Raw genomic sequence first — 10,240 nt, forward strand, 5'->3', positions numbered from 1 at the left:
CTCCCCCACGGTCTGTAGTAACTTCCTTTTCGTCCTACTGTCAGAAGCCTCTGGGATATCAAATTCCGCCTGACAACATGAAACAAAGTTTATTTGTTACAATAATGAAATTTTTTGGCTATTAATTACACACAATCAAATAAGAAAAGAGAAATACCTGAATATCCTCCCAAATCAGGTCCTTCTGAGTAGTAGGGACCTCCTTCCAGTTCTCGTAGGTGATGTCCACCTTATCACGTGCCATAATCCCCAAATATGTTCTTAATTTCTTCTTGTGGGGACCGTCGGCCTTCCCTATAGCAGGATCAACATGCACCACTGGTCTCTCAACACCAGGTGGTCTAGTGGACAACGATCGTAGGCGTGAGGCTTTGCGTGTCCGCTTCACGGCAGACGTCGAAGCCGATGCGTTCGAAGTAGGAGGAGGAGGAGGAGGAGAAGGAGGAGAAGGAGGGGGAGGAGGAGCAGTAGTGGAGGCAGGTGGAGAACCCATGATCTTTTATACAATAACATACAAAATTGGATTAATGAAAAGAGGATTAGTGATAAGTTTTTTTTGGAAGGCAAAAGTATAAGATTATTAAACAAAACCCCACCACATAAGGAGACAAGACAAATTAACCAAAGGACTCTGAAAGATAGGTAGTTGTGCTTTTTAATTGTGATTTCATCCATGTTTTCTTTGATATTGATTTTCTTAGGACTTCATCCATGTTTTGACAGCATTTGATTTTCTTTCTTGCAGAAAAGAAAGAGGGGAACAAGCAACAATTTGAAGGTTGTACATTTAGGAACTAAAGAATTCAAAATAGCTAGTAATAAGAGGGATTTGTTTTTGGGATTTTCTGAGCACCAAGAGCGGCTACGCAAGAAGCTTGCACTTGAGGAGGGAAGGATATTTGCTGCTAATGAACAACTTTCTTAACTATTTGTCCTTCATATTTTACTGTTTTTTTTTTCTTATATGTAAATATAAATAATATAAGGTTATGCCATAGGGACATGGTCATTTTTACCCCTAACAATCTTAGAAGTAAATATAGACCATGTTTTTACGCCATACCCTTATACCATTTATATTTACATAATAGCAAAAAGAAACAGTAAAATCTTAAGGACAAATAGTTAAGAAACTTGTTCATTAGCTGCAAATATCCTTCCCTCCTCAAGTGCAAACTTCTTGCATAGCCGCTCTTGGTGGTCAGAAAATCCCAAAAACAAATCCCTCTTATGACTAGCTATTTTGAATTCTTTAGTTCCTGAATGTACAACCTTCAAATTGTTGCTCGTTCCCCTCTTTGAGAATGAGGAGGATCTTCATAGGACTTCATTCAGCTGATGTTTGTCGGCAGTTTCATCATCCACCACCCTTTTCTTCTGTGCCTTCTCACGTTCATTGTTGTTAAACCCGTATTTATGCCTTCTTCCCTTCATGTCTTGTTTGATCACAACTTTAGCTGAATCTCCCATCTTCAGCATAGTTTAATCTCCTGTCTTATTGTCCAATGCCAAATTTTGATGGCCTGTATCTCTTTTGTTCGTATGTTCTACTGCTTCAGCTTCACAATGCATAGAGCAATCAGAATTTTCGAGTCATCACCAAAGGCTTCTGCATCAGCGTTGACACTCTCCACCCCCTTTGGTTTATGCTTCTGTGTTTTCTTCCATGCTTCCTCCTTATAATTCTCAGATTTATTGGAGGTCCCACTAGAAGGATCAGCACCAATCCATGTCTGTTCCTCCTCTACCAGCTCAATATCTTTCCTTTCACCTTTGCCTTTGAAAACTACACTGTAATTTACAAAACAAAAGTTGAAAGGAAAGATATTGACCTGATAGACAAGGAAGAAGCACAGATTGGTGGTGATCGTGCTAGTGCAACCTCGAATAAAGCTGAGATTTATAACGAGGAGGCACAGAAGAAAACACAGAAGCATAAACCAAAGAGGGTGGAGAGTGTCAATGCTGATGCAGAAGCCTTTGGTGATCACTCGAAAATTCTGATTGCTCTATGCATTGTGAAGCTGAAGCAGTAGAACATACGAACAAAAGAGATACAGGCCATCAAAATTTGGCATTGGACAATAAGACAGGAGATTCAACTATGCTGAAGATGGGAGATTTAGCTAAAGTTTTGATAAAACAAGACATGAAGGGAAAAGAGCATAAATATGGGTTTAACAACAATGAACGTGAGAAGCCAGAGAAGAAAAGGGTGGTGGATGATGAAACTGGAGACAAACATGAGCTAGATGAAGTCCTAAGGAGGCAAATTGAAACAAAAAACCGATGCCTCAATAAGAGAAAAATGTAGTTGTCACTTACTAGGTTTGGTGACCTCTGTCTCTGCAAAAAATTACATTAGCCGATGTTAATCAATTCTCCTTCATCATGATCATTTCGATTTGTGGGTGTGTGGGTGTGTGGCTGTGTATGTGTGTGTGTGTGTGTGTTTCTGTGTGTGTGTGTGGCTATGTGTGTTGAAGATGTAGCAAGATCTCAGCTGCAGCAAGGACTTAAAATAAATTATGGGAAGAGCAGCTTTGGGGTGTTGGGCCAATCTGAACAATGGAAATTGCAGGCTGCCAGTTATCTGAATTGCAGAATCATGCCTCTGCCTTTCTCTTATTTTGGAATACCAATCGGGGCTAATCCAGAGGAGGTTCCTATAGGGTGGTGGCCTTGATCAGAAGAAAATTGCATGGGTTAAATGGGACTACTGGACAGCAGGCTAAAGGCTAAGCACATCATGAAGGAGGCAAATAAACAAATATATGATAAGGAAGACAGAGCTGAACAGCAGGCTAAGTCCATACAATGTGGGCCTCAGTTGGGCCACCTATCAGATTTGCCTTATGAACCTCAAACTTACTTGGACCATACCCCCTCTACTCATAAAAAACCTACGGGAGGTAATTGGCAGGTATATTCCCGGGGAAGCTGGTCTAATAGGAGACATCAAAGGAGTGGAAGCTTTGAAGGAAACCATATGCCACTAAATATCATACAGCAGAGCAGCAGCAGAAATAGTTCAGGAACCGCAACAGGAAATATTAGTATAGATCTACAACAGGAGGCAAGTGGAGGTTATACTCAGACCCAGCAAGTTGCTAAATTGTGGAAAATGATCCAGCAATTGGGGGTGACCATTGGAGACAATCAAGAGGTCCAACACAAGGAAATTTTGCAGAAATTAAGTAGTATGGAAACCAGAGACAGATTGGAAGCTGAGAGGATGGGAGCACATGTCAGGGACCCATGAATATAGCCTCTTATAATGTTAGAGGTCTGGGGAAAGGAGTGAAATGGGCTGCCATAAGGAGATTAATAAATAAAGAAAATATTCAAATGATCTGTCTGCAGGAGACTAAGAAAGACAGCATTGATAAGACATTATGTTAGGCTATATGGGGAAGTGATGAAGTTATGTGGGAGATGCAACCTGCAATCAATTCAGCTGGTGACATTTTATGCATGTGGACTGAATCAGTTTTTAGGCTACAAAACAAGGTTACTGGAATTGGATTCATTCTCTTGGAAGGAGTCTGCACTAGAGAGGCCCTAAAAATATGCATACTAACAGTATATTCTCCTTGTGATATACATAACAAGAGACTATTATGGAATTCTGTGAGACAATTGAAACAAGCATCTCAAGTAAGACTGTGGTGTGTGCTTGGGGATTTTAACTGCATAAGGAATCCAAATGAAAGAATGGGAAAAATAGACAGGTCAGTGGGAGACAACAGTATGCAAGAATTTAATGAATGGATTGAAGACATGGAGTTATTGGAGGTTCCAAATGTGGGCAGACAATACACTTGGTTTAGGCCAAATGGTGAATCTAAAAGCAGGTTAGACAGGGCTTTAATATCCCCTGAATGGAGGGATACTTGGCCAGAAAATGTGCAGTTCACTCTATCAAGAAATGTTTCAGATCATTGCCCCATCCTTATCAAAGCTAATAATGTGGACTGGGGTCCTAAACCCTTCAGGATTTTAAATTGCTGGCTAACAGATAAGTCTTTCAGTGATGTAGTCAAGCATTGTTGGAATTATGTCCAAGTGCCAGGATGGGGAGCTTATGTATTGAAGGAAAAATTCAAAAGGTTGAAGTGCAGACTAAAGACATGGAACAAGGACGAATATGGGGATAGTTTTAAAAAAGTGCAGCAGCTGGAAATGGAGCTTAATAAATTAGAAGAGGACACATTGCATAGACAGATGACTGACTTGGAAGTTTCAAGAAGAAAGAAGTTGCAGGAAGACTAGTGGATGGCTGCCCAAGCACATGAAGCCTTGCTAAGGCAGAAATCAAGATCAAGATGGCTAAAAGAAGGAGACTGCAACACTAAATTTTTCCATATCAGGGTGAATGTAAACAGAAATAGGAATAGCATCAAAGGACTTCTCATTGAAGGTGTGTGGACTGATGACCCTAATAAGGTGAAAGAAGAAATCAGATCCTTCTTCTCTAACAGATTTCTAGAAGCAGATTTTCAGAGACCTAAAATTGATGGCATCTTCTTCAAATCCTTAGACCATCAGCATGTGCAGGTTGCTAACACGACAGAGGTTGCTGACACGTCATGCCAATTTTGCAGGGACAGTGAGGATGATACAATTTTCATTCTTTGGACCTGGCTTAGGAACTTTGAGAAAGGCTTCACAGAACATTTTAATCACTGGTGCAGTAGTATTAGACAAGCTTTTCTGTACTAGTAGAGGATACAATTTTGGCTACTAGTTTTGTACTTTTCTTAGGTTTCTATAGAGTGGTCCTCTAATCTGGCAGATGCCTTTATGTAATTAGAAAGGGAATGTACTGGCTGAGACCTCTTCCAAGAGGTGCAGCACATATGTACTTAAGTCAGGGGTTGTAGCTGGTACTTAATTCATCTTGTGTACCAGCTATGTTCAAAATATATTTGTACTCACAGTACCTCTGGTACTCTTTCATCTATCTAATACATATCTATTTTTGCTGAGCAAAAAAAAATATCTTTGCTGATAAAAAAAACAAAAATAAGTACACTGCCCCTAAAATACCAACATTATACTCACTACTGTTCAGCTTGCCATAATTTATATAAAAAACAATATAATCCTCATACAAATACAATCATGCAAGCATATTTCAAAACTTAAAATAGGAATAAACAACTCTGAACAAATTAACTTATGTAGACTGGGCAAATTTGTTTTCACTAATATTAGTAGGTCATCACCACTGCAGTAGAATTTAAGTTAAATTTAGATAAGTACCTTATGAAGAGGCCAGCTACCTTGTCACACCTAATAAGTTACAATTGGAGAAATTTCTGCATGTATAATTGAACAAATTTGTTATCAAACTTCTATGTGTGTGTGTGTTTGTATGATGAGTGTGTGTGTGTGTGTGTCATGAGTGTGTGTGTCTCTGTGTGTTATGTTTCTAATTTAAAGTTCTAAGCTGTTTATTTTGTCTCAGGATGATGATGATAACACTGTTCTCCATATAGCAGCAGAAACAGCAAAAATGATACGTGAAAATCTTGATTAGCTCATTGTATGCTTGGGAATCCTAATGCTATGTATTAGTCAGAAACTACTGCCAAGTTGCAGCTCTATGCACTCATTGTCATTAGATTTTGATAATTTATATCACTTGCAAAGCATGACAGCAAGTTTTCTTTTGGATTGAATTTCCTTTAATTTCTATATTAGTAACACTGGAGGTGAAGTAAAAAAAAGTAATCAATTACCAGGACAGAAGAATTTATCAGCCAATTTCTCAAAGGGGGTCCTGTCGTTGTAAATATACCTGCATCATTATCAACACAAGCATAAGATTGTTGTGTGTTTTTTTTATCAGCCAAAAATATAATATATTCATTAATAAGTACCAGAGGTACTAAATTGATACATATTTGTATAAGTACGAATCATAGTTGATTCTCTAACAAGCCTTCATATTATACAAGCTGAAAGAAAACTATGGAGCTGGGTAGCAGGAAATTTTTAAAATGAATATTTTGTCTTATAACATTAGAGGGCTTGGTAGAGGTATAAAGTGGGCCTCTATTAGGAGATTGGTTGGGAAACACAAGATGGACCTCCTCTGTTTGCAAGAAACAAAGAGGGACTCTTTGGATAAGGCACTGTGCCAGACTTTGTGGGGTCAATCAGACTTTGAATAGGAATGGGTCCCTGCTGTGAATACTGTTGGGGGTTTATTGTGTATCTGGAACAATAATAATTTCCAGGTTGAGGTCAAAACTGCTGAAAGGGGATTCATTATGTTGGAGGGGGTTTGGATGGCAGAAATGCAGAGAGTCGTGGTGGCCAACATTTATGCTCCTTGTGAGATAGAAAGCAAAAGACAATTGTGGGAGAAGCTGTACTCAAGGAAGAGCCAGTCCCAGATTCAGTCTTGGTGCCTGGTGGGAGACTTTAATTGCATTAGACACCCAGCAGAAAGATTGGGAAGTAGACACTCCAATTCAGAAGCTAACCTTATAGCTAAACTTCTATATTTTGGTAGAAATTGCATTCCCAACGTGCATGATGTGTACTGGAACACAAATAGTCAAGCATCGATCCATGTCATGGAGACCGAAGACAATCCTTAGCTTTAATTAATATTGTACCTTTCCATTAACATTGATCATTCTCACTACTTCAAACTTATTTGTGTTTATTGGATGATCAATTTAAGATCTATTAACTCGAAAGTCAAATTAGATTGAAAAAAACAACATATTATACTTTCTCATTTGAATGCTTTTGGATTAAATCTCGTTTATGTGAAACCTGATCCGCTACATGAACAAATATATATTCAATTATATATGCATGCCACGGCCAATCAACATATATAATAACACTGATCGATACAATGTAAGTTGTAACACACTCTCAAACTGGATGAGAAAATAAACGTGGAACTTGAAACAGAAATTATAGACCTGCAGGAAGTAAATTAAAATGACTGGTGTGATAAATATGTTGATGTTTATTAGCATGGGAAGATCCATTTTGATAGTAGCACTAAATGAAAATTGATCTGGGAGATCAGATTTTAGTCAAAAAGTAATTATTAAGAGGTTCCTGAGCCTGACATGCGTATACTTTATACATACTAATTAATCTTGTTCCATACTGAAATAAGACACAAATATTAGACCTAGTTATTAGCTTAAAATACAAGTCCTTTATTATTAGTACCGTTGAGTAAGAGGGTGCAGCATGCCACACTTGAATTTGCATTGTTCTTTATTTCAATCGGGACACAATTGTTAGTTTGTAACCGAAAATTGGGGGCCATCATGATCATGCACAGGTCAAAATTCAAATTGTGTTATTAATGCAACCAACCATAATATAATCAGGTTGAGTGGTCATGTGGAAATATGATTATGAGAGGCAACTGAAGGTGAAAAAAGGAAAGATTACGTGCTGGGCATGGCAGGGTGGTGGGGTTGTGGCATAGTCATAGCTTTTTTCTTCCCTCCAAGGCACCCCAATGCCATGTGCTTCCCACACAGGTCGCGTCTAGAGAAGACACCAAACAAATTCCATACGCTTGGGCCAATGCCACTGTGGTGGGAATTCTTCACTTGGGTTAAGGAAGGCACAGTTCTACATAATAGTCCCATGGCTAATTTTCTTTACACCTCAACTACAACTGGAGGAAAGAATATTACTAGAAGAAGGAAGACTTGGTGGTTGGCTGCTACAAAGTCAATCTGGCAATCCAGAAATGACTTGGTGTTTCACAATCAGGCGTTTGATATTCATAAGTTGATAGATAATTCTATTTTCCTCACTTGGACTTGGCTCAAGGGGTGGGAAAAGAATTTATGTGCTCCTTTTCACCACTGGTCCTCGGCAATGTCCTTAGTTTTTGTTTAAATTTGCTTTGTAGGGAGGGGTTTGTGGGTTTCCTCACGAGGGGGTCATGTTTTTTGTATCCTTTCAGGAGTTTCTTCTCCTGTGTTTCATGTAGTACCCCTGGTACTCTTATCTATTAATATATTTATTCTTGGCGGTTCAAAAATAAAATGGTCGTGGATCAAAGCAATGGACAAGGATTTTACTCTTCATTTTAACCAATGGTCCTCTAATCTTAAGGAAGGTTTTAGGAACTAGGAGGCGTTAACTCTTAAACTCTTAAACTGTTACAAGAACACAATAAGGGTAAAGGAAACTGTTAAACTCCAATAATAGGCGTTAACTCTTAAACTGTTACAAGAACACAATAAGGGTAAGGGAAACTTCACTAAGGAGAAGAAGCACAAAGTTGTCACGATGCTCGAGTTAAATATGAGAAACCCTAGCCATGTTTAGTTCACTAAGTGTGCGATACATGAATGCAATCAAATATTTATACAGGATTAGACCAAACATACCTACGTGAGGTAGCAAAGGAGAAGAAGCACAGACTTTTGACGATGCTCGAGTGCGACGAACACGATGCTCGACCTTAGACAAAATGATGGTAGAACATACAGCTTCAAGGTAGATGGAGAACAAAGAGAGCAACAAAGCTTAGATGGAGAAGAAGACAGAGAGAAGGACAAGACAACGCGAAGGAGACGAAACATACCTAGGTATGGTGGCGAAAGAGAAGAAGCACAGACTTGTGACGATGCTCGAGTGCGACGACCATGATGCTCAGATGCACACAGGGACGGTTTCGCTAGACGGAGATTAGAAGAAGAAGAGAGTGCGAAAGCTTAGATGGAGAAGAAGACACATAGTGCCAGCTTCTTAGGGCTCACCATATTTTTTAAAATATAACTTCAACATCGGTTTTTAAAAAAACCCGATGTTAACAAAATGATGTTAAGGTTAACATCGGTTTTCTGGAGAAAACCGATGTTAACATAACAAACGTTAACATCGGTTTTCTAAAAACCCGATGTTAATAAACATATGTTAACATCGGTTATTTAAAAACTGATGTTACTAATAAATGTTAACATCGGTTCTCCAATAACCGATGTTAATGAACTTCGTTAACATAGGTTTTTCACAAAACCGATGTTAACGTATACACGGTATTTACAATTATGCCACCGCGCATATGTTAACATCGGTTTTTTTAACAACCGATGTTAACACACCGATGTTGAATCCGCTTTTTGTAGTAGTGATTACACAGTTCTCATAGCTCGCAACTCAACCTTTAGGTAGTGTGTCGAGTCCGAGAAGTATACGGAAAAGGCATAATGATTTTGCTGCACTTAAAAAATGCAACAACATTAAATGTTGCACCCGAACCAAACCACGTGAAAAGATATGCATCAACCACAAATGACCAAGTAAGATAAGGGAAATAAATAGCTTTAAAAGAGAAGTCCAGGAGCATACAATTGCCTAGACTAGAAAAAACCTTAGTAATTGATATCTATCTGTCTAGAAAGCAAACACTTAAGTCGATACAGAACACTATGATGCTTGGGGCGTATGTGCTAACTCATACTTAACACACTACCTAGAAGGGTGTCTCATTGAGTAGATCTATTGCAAAAATCATCAGCGCATTTAGTCATTGTAAAATAGGAAAGTGGGAAAGTTTATCCTCACCGCCTAAAGGATCATATAAGAAAATATATATCAACATCATATCTATTACCCAAGATTATCACCATTGTGGGGCTTAAAATAGGAAACTAAGTCCATTAACCTAGAAGAAGGTTATATAAGCAACCCCAATGGTACCGGGTAACAAGGTTTGCACTAACCCATTCTTGATACATGTCTTCTACTAGATCAATGCTTCATGCCCTTAGCTTTTAGTTTTGGGGTGATAGTTTTTCCATGTCTAACATGTTTAATTGATGATAAATTTATATTAGATGTTTTAGACTAGGCATGTGTGATATAGTCTTAGTTTTTTTGTTTCATGCTTAGTGATTTATCAAACATGAAGTGAATGAAGTATTCTTATTCTCTAAGTTTCTTAAGATCTTACTTCTGCTTGAAATTTGTCTAGTAGCATCAAATTAATCGATTGCCTCATTTGGTAATTGATGTAGCTCCATGTGGAGCTTGTAGGCCTCGGACCTTCTTCATCAATGGATTCCCGCTTCTTGAGGTCTGATTGCAGTGGAATGGAGAAGGAGAAAGATGAATGGAGACGCCACTTCAAGTAGAAGATGAATCTAGAAGAAGCTCATCACCATAGGAAGCCATGGATAAGAGCTTGAAGATAGAAGAAGATGAATGAAGGGAGAGGAAGAGAAGAGCACTAAAT

The sequence above is a fragment of the Glycine soja genome, chromosome 15 (genome assembly GCF_004193775.1).
Source record: "Glycine soja cultivar W05 chromosome 15, ASM419377v2, whole genome shotgun sequence".
NCBI lineage: Eukaryota > Viridiplantae > Streptophyta > Magnoliopsida > Fabales > Fabaceae > Glycine > Glycine soja.